The 15,534-nt window shown below is 37.7% G+C and overlaps 1 long non-coding RNA gene across 1 annotated transcript; it reads right to left on the bottom strand.

The window, feature by feature from the left end:
* Nucleotides 1–14,006: 14,006 nt before the first annotated feature.
* Nucleotides 14,007–15,039, bottom strand: LOC140874634 (uncharacterized). The gene is made up of 5 exons (XR_012148184.1): nt 14,912–15,039; nt 14,762–14,820; nt 14,540–14,674; nt 14,198–14,273; nt 14,007–14,117 (listed from the first exon to the last, which is right to left on the bottom strand). It is a non-coding gene; the product is annotated as an uncharacterized lncRNA (long non-coding RNA).
* Nucleotides 15,040–15,534: the final 495 nt, after the last annotated feature.

The raw sequence follows: 15,534 nt of genomic DNA on the forward strand, positions 1-15,534 counted from the left end.
AAACAACAATAGTATATCACAATATAACAATATGAAGTAATATAAAGTCATTGCCATAAAAGTGTAAATAATATTAAACAAAAGATTGTCAAAGAGTCAACAAAGCCCATAGCCACACAGTTGGCTCACTGGGCACCCACTCTTACAAAATTCCGGTCTGTGATTTTGAATTGCAGTCTGGAATAGCGAATCAAATTCGTTTATTCTCTTCGCAGAAAACTTCTGATAGATTTTCTAGTGCAATCTATCAGAGGGATTAAACCTCCATTCGTGGACCTGATTGAAGGACAGAATATTCATCAGTTCCAGGGAGATACAAGAAGCGCAGAGAAATCTGTGTGGTGTCCAATAATCTCGCTTCGAGATTGAAGGTAAAATTTAATAATAGTTATTTAATTTTACACACACTTATAATTTAATCGTTAAACGGTTGATACCCACACTATGGAATTGTTCCATAATAAAATTTTTAAACTTCCGCTGCACCGGGTATCAATCGTGATTGATCTGAACGCCAGTTTTCCAACAGTGGTATCAGAGCCAGGTTGCTCAGATCAAACGATTAAATTAATCGATTGTACAAAAATTTTTGAGTCTTGGTTTTTTAAAACAAAATAAATATCTTAAATAAAAAAAAAAAAAAATTCGGGCAAAACCCGGGCAGCGATTGGATCGCTGCCCGGTGGGGCAGCGACGGTCGCTGCCCCGGGCGGCGCACGGCGCCGCCCAAAGGGGGCGCACAGCGCCGCCCACGGCGGCGCACGTCGCCGCCCAAGGGCGGCGCTCAGCGCCGCCAGGGCAGCGATTGTCGCTGCCCTAAACGGGCTGCCCCGGCCCGCGCCCACGGGTGCGGGCCGGCCCGGGAGTGTCCCGGGCGGCCCACGGGAAAAATTATTTTTTATTTAAATTAATTTTAATGTGTTAAAATTTTATTTTTGGTCCGGTCAAAAATTGTTTTTGATTGGTTCACGAGGCATCGGATCGAATTGTTCGAGTCCGAAAATTTTAAAATTGATTTTTGGATAAATTTGAATTTTTGGAAAATTTTAATATTTTATCCTTAAATTGAATTTTGAAATCAATTATTTTTGGTACAATTGATGATAAGATTTGATCTTATGTATATATTAAGTAAAATATGATTTTATCTATAAAATTAGATTCTGTAGATAAAATATGATTTTATTTAATAAAAGGTAAAATATGATTTTATATGTAAAATATGATTTTATATATAAAATATGATTTTATCCTGTTTAAATTTAAATTGCCATATGCATGATATCCAATAAATTAATTTTGAATTAAATGTTATTGGATAAGGATGATCGATTGCCATGACCAATTTTGTAGGTGTATGTTAGAAATTTACATTTGTTTTATTGTTGTTGGTTTTATTAATGGGCCTGGTTTATGGCCCAATATGAATGTCATATGTAATAAAAGTGGGCTTGGTTTATGGCCCGTTCCCACCCCTAAAATGTATCCCCTACTTGTCATTGCTATTTATTGTAAATACATTAGATTTAGTGGGAGATCAAGATTTGAAGATGGTGGGCCCAGCAGACAATAAAGACGAAGAAATGTAAATTGGAAGCTAATGTAATAGGATTGCATTGCATACTGCATATTACCTAGGATTGGACTAAGACTCGTGATTGGCAACCACGAGTCAATTAAAAATGGAATCGATCATCCTATATATAATATATGATTGTATGCATGTTTTAGACATAATTGTATGAATCCGGCAAGCATACAATAAATTGAAAAATGATGAGACAAATTTTCATAATTAAAAATCCCTCATTTTAAATATGATTTAAAATTGATATCAAGATAAATAAAGGAAATTTAAATTTGTTTAAATGTTCCTACCTTCCATCAACGGTCAATGTATGTGATGCTACCCGCGGATACGGTCCGGCTCATATTATTGGGGGGGCCCGTCCATCGGAAAGCTGTACATTGGATCGACACATGTTGTAAGTTGGGTGGAACTCCCATGGGATCGGCTCATATTATTGGGGGATCCACATGGTGACCGTCCATCACAACTTAATATTGATGGGTCATCTTGACATGTCACTATAAACGGCGTCATATTATTGGGCCCTTATTGGACATGAGGTAAATACATGGGGGTTGATTTGGAAGCAATTGGGCTCTACCTTTTGAGAATTATGGTTGGCTGATATTATTCGGGACCATAAGTTTGTCAATTGGACTCCATGTTCTCACTAAGGAAAAAGTTTCCCGTTTTCACTAGAGGGTAGTGAAATCGTTAAAATAGTGGGAGTGAGATTCATAAAATTAAATTCGCCTATTTTATGTCTTAGTAAATTGCTTAAACAATCATCGATAATTGTCTGTTTCATCTCAGTAATCCACATGTTTCTATTCTCCAACAAAACAAATTTACTGGCGCAAACAATACAGAATGATTCCATAAGTTAAGATTGTCCTAAGTTCGGAAAAGATTTTCTAAAGTGTTAGAAAAGGCTTCTCCGAAAACAGCCCCGGCTGATGTAACTGCCGAAAGGTTGGCCGAACTAGAGAAATGGTTGGACCATGATCTCAAGGCCAAATGTTACATGCAAAATTGGACAAGTCTAAACAAGTTTGCCATCACTGCAAGAAACCCGGTCATTAGAAACGTAACTGCAAGGAATACCTCAAGCAGTTGCAAACTGCAAAGGGTATGTTTTACATTAAAATGTTTTTCTTAATACTACTTCTTGGGTATTGGATACCAGATGTAGATCTCATATTTGCAATGAGTTGCAAATAATGACAAGAAGTAATAGGCTAAGGATGGGTGAGACCCAGTCAAGGCTCGGGAATGATTCCAGAGATAAATCCAAAGCTGTGGGAGATATTTATTTAATTTTGCAGAACGGTTTTAAGTTATTTTTGAGAGATGTTTTATTTGTTCCAGATTTGATTAAAAACATTATTTCTGTTTCTATGCTAGATAGAGATGGTTATTCTTGCAATTTTGTGAATGGGATTTGCAATATTTACAAGAATGAATGTTTGATTGGAAATGGACAACTTGAAAACGATCTATACAACTTAAAACTAAAAGACGTTCCAATAAATTATGTTGATAAACCGGCGACAACAAACAAAAGGAAAATCGATAGCCAAAACCCGGCAAACCTTTGGCACGCTAGGCTAGGTCATATTTCCTCAAGGAGGATGAACAAACTAGTGGGAGAGGGCATGTTTGATATGTCTGATATTAACTCTCTACCTTCTTGTGAATCCTGCCTAAAAGGGAAAATGACTAAATCTCCTTTTAAGGGGAAACCTGAGCGTAGTCAAAATCTGTTGGATTTGATCCATACAGATATTTGTGGTCCATTTAGAGTTGGGACTCAATATGGCCACACCTACTTCATTACCTTTACTGATGATTATTCAAGGTATGGGTATTTATATTTAATGAAATATAAGTCTGAAGCATTTGAAAAGTTCAAAGAATTCAAGGCTGAAGTAGAAAACAAGCTAGGTAAAAGTATTAAAGCACTTAGATCGGATCGAGGTGGAGAATACTTGAGTACCGAGTTTTTGGACTATCTGAAAGAGAATGGGATTCTCTCTCAGTGGACTCCTCCTATGACACCACAGCTGAATGGTGTATCGGAGCGTCGTAATCGAACTTTGTTGGACATGGTTCGATCCATGATGAGCTTCACTGAGCTTCCACCTTCGTTTTGGGGCTATGCGCTTGAAACGGCGGTATTGTTGTTGAACAACGTCCACACTAAAGTAGTGAACAAAACACCATACGAGTTATGGAATGGCAAAGCTCCTAAGTATTCGTACTTGAGGATTTGGGGATGTCCTGCTTACGTGAAGCGGACAGTGGGAGATAAGTTGGATAGTCGATCCAGCTTATGTTATTTTGTAGGGTATCCAAAGAATTCAATCGGATATTATTTCTATTATCCTGCTGAAACAAAGGTGTTTGTTTCAAGGAATGCCACCTTCTTGGAGAAGGAGTTCTTATTGGATAAGAAAGGCGAGATGATGGAACTCGAAGAAGTTCGAGAAGAACCCGAAATACAAAATAACGATCCTACACCTCAGGAACCATTGCTGGACACGCCTGCACCTAGAAGATCCGAGAGGACTTCTAGACCTCCTATTCGATATGGTCTTCTTCTTGAAGGGGATCAAGATGAACCCGACATTGGATGTGATCCAAAAAACTTCAAGGAAGCAATTTCTGATGCGGATTCAAATTTATGGCTTGAAACTATGCAGTCAGAATTAGATTCGATGCATACAAACCAAGTTTGGTCTTTAGTAGATCCTCCCGATGGAATTGTTCCAATAGGGTGTAAATGGATCTACAAGAGAAAGCTTGGGCCTGATGGTAAGGTATTGACCTACAAGGCGCGATTGGTGGCGAAAGGTTACACTCAAAGACAAGGAGTTGACTATGATGAAACCTTTTCACCAGTTGCAATGTTCAAGTCTTTAAGAATCCTTATTGCCATAGCTGCATGGTATGACTATGAGATATGGCAAATGGATGTGAAGACTGCTTTTCTTAATGGAGACATTAAGGAAGAAATCTATATGAGGCAGCCTGAGGGGTTCACATCCATGGGAAGCGAGCATAAGGTATGCAAGCTTCAGAGATCAATTTATGGTCTAAAACAAGCATCAAGAAGTTGGAACCAGAAATTTGATGAAACAATAAAAGATTTTGGTTTCATCAAGAACCCGGAGGAACCATGCGTGTACAAGAAAGTAGTTAAGGATGCTGTGACATTCTTAGTACTTTATGTTGATGACATCCTACTCATTGGGAATGATGTAGGGATGTTGCAGTCAACAAAGATATGGTTATCAGGTAGATTCTCGATGAAGGATTTGGGTGAGGCATCCTACATTCTTGGGATACAGATCTATAGAGATAGATCTAAGAGAATGATAGGACTCACTCAATCAACCTACATCGACACCATATTGAAACGGTTTTCAATGGATGGGTCCAAGAGAGGACATCTACCCATGTGTCATGGAGTTTCTTTATCCAAGTCTATGTGTCCCAAGACTGATGCAGAGATAGAGAATATGACACATGTACCATATGCGTCAGCTATAGGTAGTATCATGTATGGGATGATATCTACCAGACCGGATGTAGCATTTGCTCTGAGTGTCACGAGCAGATATCAGGCTAATCCTGGTCAAATGCATTGGAAAGCCGTGAAGGACATTCTTAAGTACTTGCGAAGGACTAAGAATATGTTCATGGTATATGGAGGACGAGATCTGAAATTGGAAGGCTATACCGACTCTAGCTTCCAAAGTGACGTGGATGACTCGAAGTCAACCTCTGGATTTGTGTTCATGCTCAATGGCGGTGCTGTCTCTTGGAAGAGTTCCAAGCAGGACACCACAGCGGATTCCACCACTGAGGCTGAATACATTGCAGCATCAGCTGCTGCTAAAGAGGCCGTTTGGATGAGGAAGTTCGTCCAAGAGTTGGGCGTCATTCCTGAATTTGTTGGTCCAGTCCCGGTGTACTGTGACAACACGGGTGCCGTTGCTCAAGCAAAGGAACCAAGGTCTCATCAAAGATCCAAACACGTACTGAGGAAATACCACATCATCCGGGAGATTGTGGAAAGAGGAGACATCACTGTCGAACGAGTGGCCTCTGCAGACAATATCGCTGATCCGCTTACTAAGCCCTTGCCAGGACCATTGTTTGACAAACATCGCGAAGCAATGGGTCTACGTAGTATGACTAGTTGGCTATAGGGCAAGTGGGAGATTGAAAGAGTGGGTGCCCAGTGAGCCAACTTGTGGCTATGGGCTTTGATGACTCTTTGTATAAACAATCTTTTGTTTAATATAATTTACATTTTTTTAATGGCAATGACTTTATCTTTCTTCATATTGTTATATTATGATATACTATTGTTGTTTTGATAAAGACCTTGAATATACTATAGTGTATGTAAGATGTGGTAGAACATGGGGATGTCTATCATGAAATACATCTTATAGTCACTGTATATTCTAAACTGTTCCTAGTCGATTGAGCCGTCCGATAATAAGGATAAGGATCGCTCGAGTTTGAGACTAGCATTTGCGATGCGGAGTACCACGTTTCATTGGTAGGGAATATGGAGATGTTCGAAGCATGCAAATGGATATTCATATGATGAATAATCGAACTACCCTATCCGGACTTTCCAAGTGGTTATCACTTATCGAGTGGATTAAGTCCGTGGTTTTGGTTGTACACCATTAGTCCTTACTACTTGAAACATCATGGAGACTCTATATGCTAGTACTGTGCTTTGACTCGTTTACCGACTCTATGGGGGTCATCAGGTGTCGAGATTGGGTACAGTTACAACACATATAGGAGTCGATGCATTGTTGTCAAGGATTCACCACATACTTGCGAGTGTGGATATCCTATGCGATCTGAGGAGATATTAGTGTGACGAATCTCTGGCCAGAGTACTTGATGTGATTTAAGAAATGGTTTCTTAGTAGCACATGTGATGTCACTAATTTGATCTTCAAGATGTATTGCATAGTTATCGAATCTTGAGCGACTCTCGATATACCAATGGTTGTTGATTCGATCGGGATATATGGATGAAGGGACCGTACTGTACGCTAACCAAAATCTACTGGTTCTTGTAGGCACTATCAGTGATACCTAGGGAATCATGGGGCGATGTTGCTAGGCGCTTTACCATGATTCGTTGGGCAAGTCGGAAATCGTTGTTCCGAGTCACAAGGAGTTGTGAGCCCACGGCTAGCTGTATCCCTGAACCATTGAGGGTCACACAGTGTAATGGAGTTTTAATCCCCGTTGAGATAGTTAAATTTAAAGAGTTAAATTTAATGAATAAAGAAGTTGGACTTCTTAAATAAGAGTAAGGGAGTAGGATTTCCTAAAATGACATAGGGATGGACATTTTTGGAAACCACTGAATTCGGATTCAGGAAAATTTATCTTGACTTTAAAATGTGCAGAAATGGTTTCTGTGCACATTGGTAAAATCGGTTTATCAATCGGAGTCACGATGAATTTTATATTAATTTCTGAACATGCGGGCTTTGCTTGTCGGGCCTCAACTTATGACTAATGGGCCCTAAGCTGTTAGTGGCCTGCATTATAAATAAGTTATTGCAGTACAGAAATTACACACAACAGGTCATAATTTGAGACAGGATTTTCGAAAACCCTAGCCTCCTCTCTCTCAAAGTGGCCGAACACCCTCCCTCTCTGTCTGAGAAATTCCGGTCTGTGATTTTGAATTGCAGTCTGGAATAGCGAATCAAATTCGTTTATTCTCTTCGCAGAAAACTTCTGATAGATTTTCTAGTGCAATCTATCAGAGGGATTAAACCTCCATTCGTGGACCTGATTGAAGGACAGAATATTCATCAGTTCCAGGGAGATACAAGAAGCGCAGAGAAATCTGTGTGGTGTCCAATAATCTCGCTTCGAGATTGAAGGTAAAATTTAATAATAGTTATTTAATTTTACACACACTTATAATTTAATCGTTAAACGGTTGATACCCACACTATGGAATTGTTCCATAATAAAATTTTTAAACTTTTGCTGCACCGGGTATCAATCGTGATTGATCTGAACGCTAGTTTTCCAACACCATGGTAAAGTTCATGACGTTGTGGTCGCGTCGATATAAAATGGGCTCGATTCGGATAAGAATTGAGTGAGTTATGGATTTTTCAAAATTGGGTGCAAGTGCAGATTTTTCCTTTGAATAGGGGCTGTCCGATTTTTGTGTTTTGTAAATTTGCTCTTTTGATCTTTTGATGATACCACCTATTCCTTGGGATGATTTGGAGTGTTTGTTGAGTGTCGGTTCAAGCGGGACGGGTTTTGGATAAGGCATGACAAAGTTAAGGGCTTTTCGGTTTACTTGCTCGAGTTAAGTCAAGTTTGAGGATTTTGTTGGGTAAGTTGTCTTCTTTGGACTTAAGGGCAGCCACTCATCCACCTTAAACTCACATTTTCGAGTCGAGTCTCATGTCTTAAAGATTGCTTATTCGTGTGCATTTGACGTGTTCTTGAGTTTAATAAAGAAAAAGGAAGTTTACTTGTTTGCATGCCATTTAATGTATGAGTTGAGTCTTTATAAATGAAAAGGGAAAAGAAAGCAAATATTTTTGAATGAAGTGATCTGTTTGTGACAAGAGGGGTGTTGCTAGGCCGGGGGATGCCTCGGTCTACTCACCAAGAGGTTATAGAGGTTAGGCAAGGAGCAAGAGACATCTTGTTTACCCTTGCCACAGAGGGGCAATGTGGGATCGGGAGGCATCTCGGTCTCCTTGCCATAGAGGGGTTAAGTTCGTCGGGAGAAATCTCGTCGTCTTTCCGGCATAGTGCACTGCAGCCATGATCATGATCGAAACAGAGGGTCACAAATCAGGGATCGGATTTCTAAGAGGAAAAAGTAAAGAAAAGTTTAAAAGTTAAAGTTTCACAATTTTAGTTGACTCGTTTTGCATTGATGTCAGTCTTTCAGTTATGCATGAGTCTAAGTTGAATGTTATGAAAGTTAAAGTTTATCATAGTGTGAGTTCATTAATGCATGATTTCTATATCTTTCTAGTTTCATGCATATTACAGTTTAAGTTGAGTTTTTGCATCACGTATTTTAAACCCTTGTTATTATCCTAGTTATGCTTGTTGAGTCTTTAGACTCACTATGCTTGAATGTTTGCAGGTGAGGATTTTGTGGAGGAGACGGAGGGGCGTGATCTACTGGGATGAGGCCATCGGTAGTGCAAGGCCCAGTGACCGTTGCTTCCTTTTAGTTTATGTTTTTCCGCACAGTTATCGAATTTGTAATAATGAAGCATTATTTGAGATCTTGTAGTATTTATAGCCAGGATGTGCATTCCCTGTGCTACAGCTTATGTTTTGAAGTACGTTTTCCGCTTTTGCAAGTTTATGATTATCGTTGGAATTAATTTTAAATGCTTTAGTTTACTTTATGCTGTAACCGGGAGGTGGTTACTAGGATTGCATGTTTATGTTTAACGCACTTAAGTTTTGAAGTCAATTTTCTTTCCTTATTTAAATTGCTGTTTGAGTCTTGATGGCTTATTTGTTTTACAAATAGGTCATGGCAAAATTTTTAAAAATCCGTAATTTTCCTTTATTTTAATTATAGTCTAGTAGCGAGTAGTTAGGGTCGTTTCACTAGTATTGTATGTATATGTTAATATGTTGGAGCTACTAGACCCTCCTCTTTTGCTAACCATTTTCAAGAACGGATTTTTTAAGACCTTATATGTGTCGCAATCAGTGGATCGAGCGGCATATGCCCAAGCAAGGGTCTTATTATTGGATAGGCCAAAGACGTAGCATGATGTTGGTTGTTTAATGTGGTGAAAATTGTAGCTTTTGAAATCTGTAACCGTACCAGTTTCTAGCCAAGTTGCCCCTCTTCCAATTTCTTTATTAAACAAGCTATAATTATTACTGAGTAATATGAATTTGCAATCTAAAAATGTCGGAAGCAATCATATGGGAAGTGTATCTGTAGTAATCTGTATTTCTCATTGTTCAAGTCTTCAACCAGACTTCCATTTTTCTAATTATGGCTAATAATTCTTTCTTCTGTCGGTTTGGATGAGTTCACTGTCTTTTTTTGGATGAATGCACTGTCGGTTTACAATGTGCATTAGTTCTTCAAACCTCATAATCATCACTAAAACAAAAATCGTCTACCTCAAAACACTACCATGTTAATCGATCGACCAGCATGGTTCTACTTCTCTTGAACTTTCCTAAGTAAGTGGACGATGATGTTAATCGATCGGCAAGGTTCACGATGGTGCCAAGGCAACACAATTGTTAAATAATTTCATATTGAATCACTCTCTTTTGACGATGAGGAAACGCTTGTTTAATATTAAATTAAGTTACAAGATATGGACAACAACTTAGGAATGAAGAATACATCTACAGATCTACTCAGAACAAGCCAATATCCTTTCATATAAACATGATCAAACAACCCTTGTAACACAATTCCACAATCTTCAGACTATGCACATTACGAGAACTTGAAATCAATAAAATTACATACATAAAAACAGTTAAATATACATAATCACTTGTTTCAGTGAGCAAAATACAATATAGGAAAATACACTCAGCTGCACCAAATACATGGTGTTCATCACATATATGGTTTCTTCAAAATATCCAAAGAGAAGTACATTTCTTCAAACATCTAATTTCATTGCGATCCAAACAAAATAGAAGCACATCATAAACCAGAAAATGGTCCTCTTCTTAGAAGCAGTTTTGCTAATCGCAATATTCCAGCGTGATCGTAACATAAGAACAGTGATAATTTGGCATGGTTGTCCGCCAAAATATCGGTTACAGTTACCTTCTCGTCTTCAGTAAGTTCAGGAATTGATTCCATCACCTTCAGGACATTGTCTTGGGCTACAGAAATTTTCTCATCGTCTGCTTGTTTCTTAGTTGCCAATTGTTTGACGAAGTCTGTGATAGTATCTTTCATAATGGTAGCGAAGTTATTTATGGCTTCAACGATCGCATCATCATCATCGTCCACTTGCTTACGTTTCTTGCCTTTCGATTTAACAGAAGACGTTGGCATGGCTGAGGCCGTGACAGATACAGACATTGACTCAGCTGCCCCCTCGTCAACAGAAAACAGATCCTCAAGGCTCATCCCTAAATTTCTTGGTATGTCAGGTGTCATTGCAAAGACTTCTTGAACTGAACTGACAAAGTTATCACGTGTAACACCGTTTGCCCGATCATTTCCAAATATTTCTGCCCAGTAGTGGTAATAGATCCACCTCTTGTGTCTAAGGGTGCGTACATTGTTGTCCGCCTAATAAATCCATAGAAGCACATCAAAATCAATTTTGGCAGTGCTAAGTAATAAGAAAAGTGAGAGTAAGAAAGACTACCTTAATGAGTGCTTCCCAGATTTCATTTGTAGCTTCAATCGTCTTCTCGGTATCATTCCATCCCACTCCACTCTTATTTAAAAGAGCCACCAGAGAACCATACAATTTCTTCCACACATGAAATTTGGAGTGAATATGGGGATTGCCACGCAGAATGGCTTCAGGGAATGCTGTTTTCATACGACTTTCAAGGAAACCCAAGTACCCTGGCCGAAATCCGTTGCCGCTCTTCCAACCTTCCGTTGAAGCATCTTTCAGTGCTTGAACAAGAACCTCTTCTTCACGTTCACTCCAAGTACGTCTAGTCTTATCAGTTTTTCTTCCCTTGGCAACACAGCTCCCAGCAGTGGCTCCACTTTGCATGATGACTGCATAAAATACACTCCAAAGGTCAGTATACTGTTCATTCAATATTAACTAACGAATTAACACTTGAACAGCCTACGATTAACAAATCACATTAAACATACATCCCACGAAATTGAGAAAACCATAAAGTTCACTAATTACAAAGGATGAAATCCAGTCAATACATTCACACCTACATTAATACAAAAACATAAGAACACCAGAAAATTAAATTTAAGCGTAATTGTTCCACATCGAAATAGCAAGGTTCTCCCTCCATATATCCCACACATTTGATGATTCAAAATTGTCTATGAATTCATCTTGTATCTCATGTGTTGGAGTCACAGCCTCGTCGGGCGCATCGTCAAGGGGATCATCAGGCATCTCAGACATAATAAAGTTATGCAATAACATACAAGCCAATATGATTTTGTTTTGTGTTTTCAATGGATAGAACGAAGGACTTCGAAGTATGGCCCAGCGTTTTTTCAGCAAACCAAAGGTTCTTTCAATCACGTTTCGAGCTTGAGAGTGTCTCCAATTGAATAACTCCTTATAATTTTGTGGACCAATTGCACGGTTTCCCCAAGCATCCCTATGGTAACGTACTCGTCTATAAGGAGTCAAAAATCCCTCGATGTTGGCGTATCCATTGTCACATAGATAATAACATCCTAAAATGAAAGCAAAAACGTATTAATTCAAAAAGTGTTCATTCTGAACTGAATTTATTAAGAATGTCAGATTATGCGTACCTCTAGGAACTTTAAATGTCTCGTCACCGGTCAAAGTATCACGAAGAACTCTAGCATCTGCTGCAGATCCCTCCCACCCCGTGAGTGTATATATGAACTTCATGTCACGGTTGCAAACCCCAAGAACGTTCACTGAAATTGTACCTTTTCTGGTTCTATATCGTGCCTTGTCAATGTTTGGTACATTAACACTGATATATGTTCCGTCCAACGCTCCAAGGCATCCCTGTACAATAACAAATGAATTTTGATTAAAACATGAACGTTTATTTTGTATTAAAATGTAAACAGGTAGTTCAGGTTACCTTGAACCACTTCCAACTATCGTTAGTGCAAGTGTCATCAACAGGAGAGGCTTTTACTAGTAGTATAGGATGCAACATCAGAATTGATCGGAGCACTTCATGGAAATGGGTGCTAATTGTTTGTCCACTACGCACATAGTCATGACCTACCACTCGGTTTTTCTTGTGGTGAGCCAAAATAGAAAGAAACATTGCGACCTTCTCTTCAGTACGCACATATCTTGACTCCACTAGCCCTCCAACATTACTTAGCAAGTAACATAATCGTGCGAACTCATTTCTATTCAGTCTTAAGTTCACCACACACTGCACATCTCCTATGTTAATAATCCTGTGCAAATTATTCATCTGCATACTAATTTTTTGGGTCATGCTGTACGAGGCTGCTGTTCTACGCCTCTCACGGAGTTGTTTTGCTTTTTTTTTTCCGATAACGTCTCAATAGTAACAACATTAGCATTGAGTGACACATGATTTGGTGCAGCAGCACAAAAAGTACAATATGCCTACGCATACTGGCCAATCTTTCAAGATACTTCACACTAGATAAATAAAAAATAAGTTAACCATGCTGCTCAATTTCAACAAAATAGCTTCTAATTTTTAAAAGACAAACTTTATAATTTGCATTCGGTAAAATGTCATACAAAAAAGTGTCACAAACCTTTTAATCATTTTTAAAAGGGGTAGAAATCCTAATTTTGGACCAGAATTTTGGGCTTATGAATTCTATATTATACAACTTGATATTAATTTAAAAATGGTATATCTAAAAAGTTCTGACTGTTTGCAAAATGACTTAACCGCTATCTTCACTTATCTAAGAGTGAATAGCATTTTACAAAAATGGTGTAATGTGCCTTTATATACACCAAAATACAGAGTGCGTATGTAATAGATGATCTAAAAAGTGAGCAGCATCATTCGTTACTTCGATGGAGTATAGTAGACAGAAAAGAAAAGTGAGCAGCATCATTCGTTACTTCGATGGAGTATAGTAGACAGAAAAGAAAGAAACTTGAATTTCACCCTCATTAAAACATATATTCAAAGAGGAGGATCAAAGAAAAGAAAGAAAATTGACATGAGACCACAAACGTTGTGAACAAATATAATTTGTGAACATTTGTAACCCAAAAAAAATCATGACGCTTAATACTGAACAAAAAAGTCAAAAGCGATACCTTGAACGAAGATTGTCGGTACATGTATCTACGCAGCAGAGGTTCTTCCTCTTCCTAGAAATTTCAGAAAAGATAAGAGAAAAACGTATCAGAGAATTAAAGTTCTTCTATACATATGCTTGGATTTTAATTTCGCAGCATCGGATTTACCTGAAATCGGGGAGAGATATAAAACCCTAAACATGAATCTGAGAAAAAGTCGACAATTATGCTGGAGGAAATGTTGGGGGCATTGTTGGAATAAAGCGGATGATAGAAAGATAGATTATTAATACACACGTTCAACGTGAGTTTATTTAACTCTTCTTCATACACCCCAATGTCATCTACGGTAGATTACCTAAGTTTCTTTCACATACTACCAAACGAATGATAAACCAAGTTTGGCAGCCATTATCCAGCCTAAACTACCTTACCAAACGGACCCTAAGTATTTGCTAGCCGTTTTTCCAATGGCTCGATTTTTCTGCAGAGAGTGCTTGAGACAGGTAGTGTATAGTTTGAAGATTACAAACTACGCGACCCATAAAGCAAAACAATTCCTAGAGAAGAAAAAATTGAGATATCAAAACTTTTTAAAATGAATCAATTCAATTTTGAAAACATATATCGAATTTATCACCTGAGTTATGTGTAAACTTGATGACATGACAAACACTACAATGAACGATAAATTTCCAGGTCGTAGCAAGCGATCTCTGCAATCAACATATAAGGTTGGAAAAGACAGAAAATTAGCTTCATAACAAACACTTGATAATACATTACAAAAAATCCACCAAATTCACTGTGAAGAAGTGAACGAATCAATTAAAACATTAAATTGAGAATGAAAATCTGTATGAAGCAGAATCAGAGAAGAATAGTAATTCTTTGGAATTCAGTTGTCTACTGTCCTGATCCACTAATTAAGCAAGAAATTCCAAGCAGCAGCGGCTAACATAATTTTCAAGTAATTCTTTACCTTGTTTAATTCTCGACAGAGTTCCATCTGCAAAACACGATTTTGCTTCGCATTATCCCCAAAATTTCCAAATTTTAGCTCTTCCAAGGGTAGAATTCGAGCACTTAAATGTAAAAATTCATTCAACCTAAAAATCTGCAGACAGAGAATTGGAGCACTTAAATTTGAAAACCCATCGAACCTAAAAATATGTAGACAAAAAAATATCAAAGAACCGATTACCCATCCAGCCTAAAAATCTGTAGACAGAAAACCATCAAAGAACTGATTTCTCATCCAACCTAAAAAACCGTAGACATAAATAAATTGGAATTTAAATATATTGAAGAATCGAACGAATTTAGGCGAGGCGAGAAGTAATATATTAATTACCGAGATCTTTCGTTCATCTGCAACCATGGACGGCAGTGGTGACGGACGGGAAATGGATATTACAGAAATACTGATTTTGGAGGAGAAACCCTTTGAATTGAACTGGTAAACGTACGTAGAAATTGAGGGTGCATGAGGGTAAAAATGGATTAAAAAAGATGGTGTCCCAAAAAGCAGTTTCTCTAGATATCTCAAAATGATTACATTTTAATATGATACAATGATGTGTTTATTAAAATAGTGCGTGTGATACTCATACTATTCATATTAAATACACTCATCGGTATTTTTGTATATAATAATTGTATTGCGACCAATATCACCATCAATATATGGAATCCTATAAAATGATAAATGATTTAAATGGAATATCTGCCGTTATTTTAAAAAAAGATCAAAAGAATAAAATATTCACACTGAAGCATGCTTTCTTCCCCCAATTTTCACATATTTTTAAAAACAAAATATACAAATTTGAATGTATCTCATTATAAACATTGGATATAATTATTTGAATCAATTTGTCAGAACCTATCTTCTTAAATTAAAATTAATAATAATAAAGAATGAAAATTTTGAAAAAATTAATTTAAAACATTAAATATTTGTGTAATGGCTGAAAA

Source organism: Henckelia pumila, chromosome 1 (genome assembly GCF_033568475.1).
Source record: "Henckelia pumila isolate YLH828 chromosome 1, ASM3356847v2, whole genome shotgun sequence".
NCBI lineage: Eukaryota > Viridiplantae > Streptophyta > Magnoliopsida > Lamiales > Gesneriaceae > Henckelia > Henckelia pumila.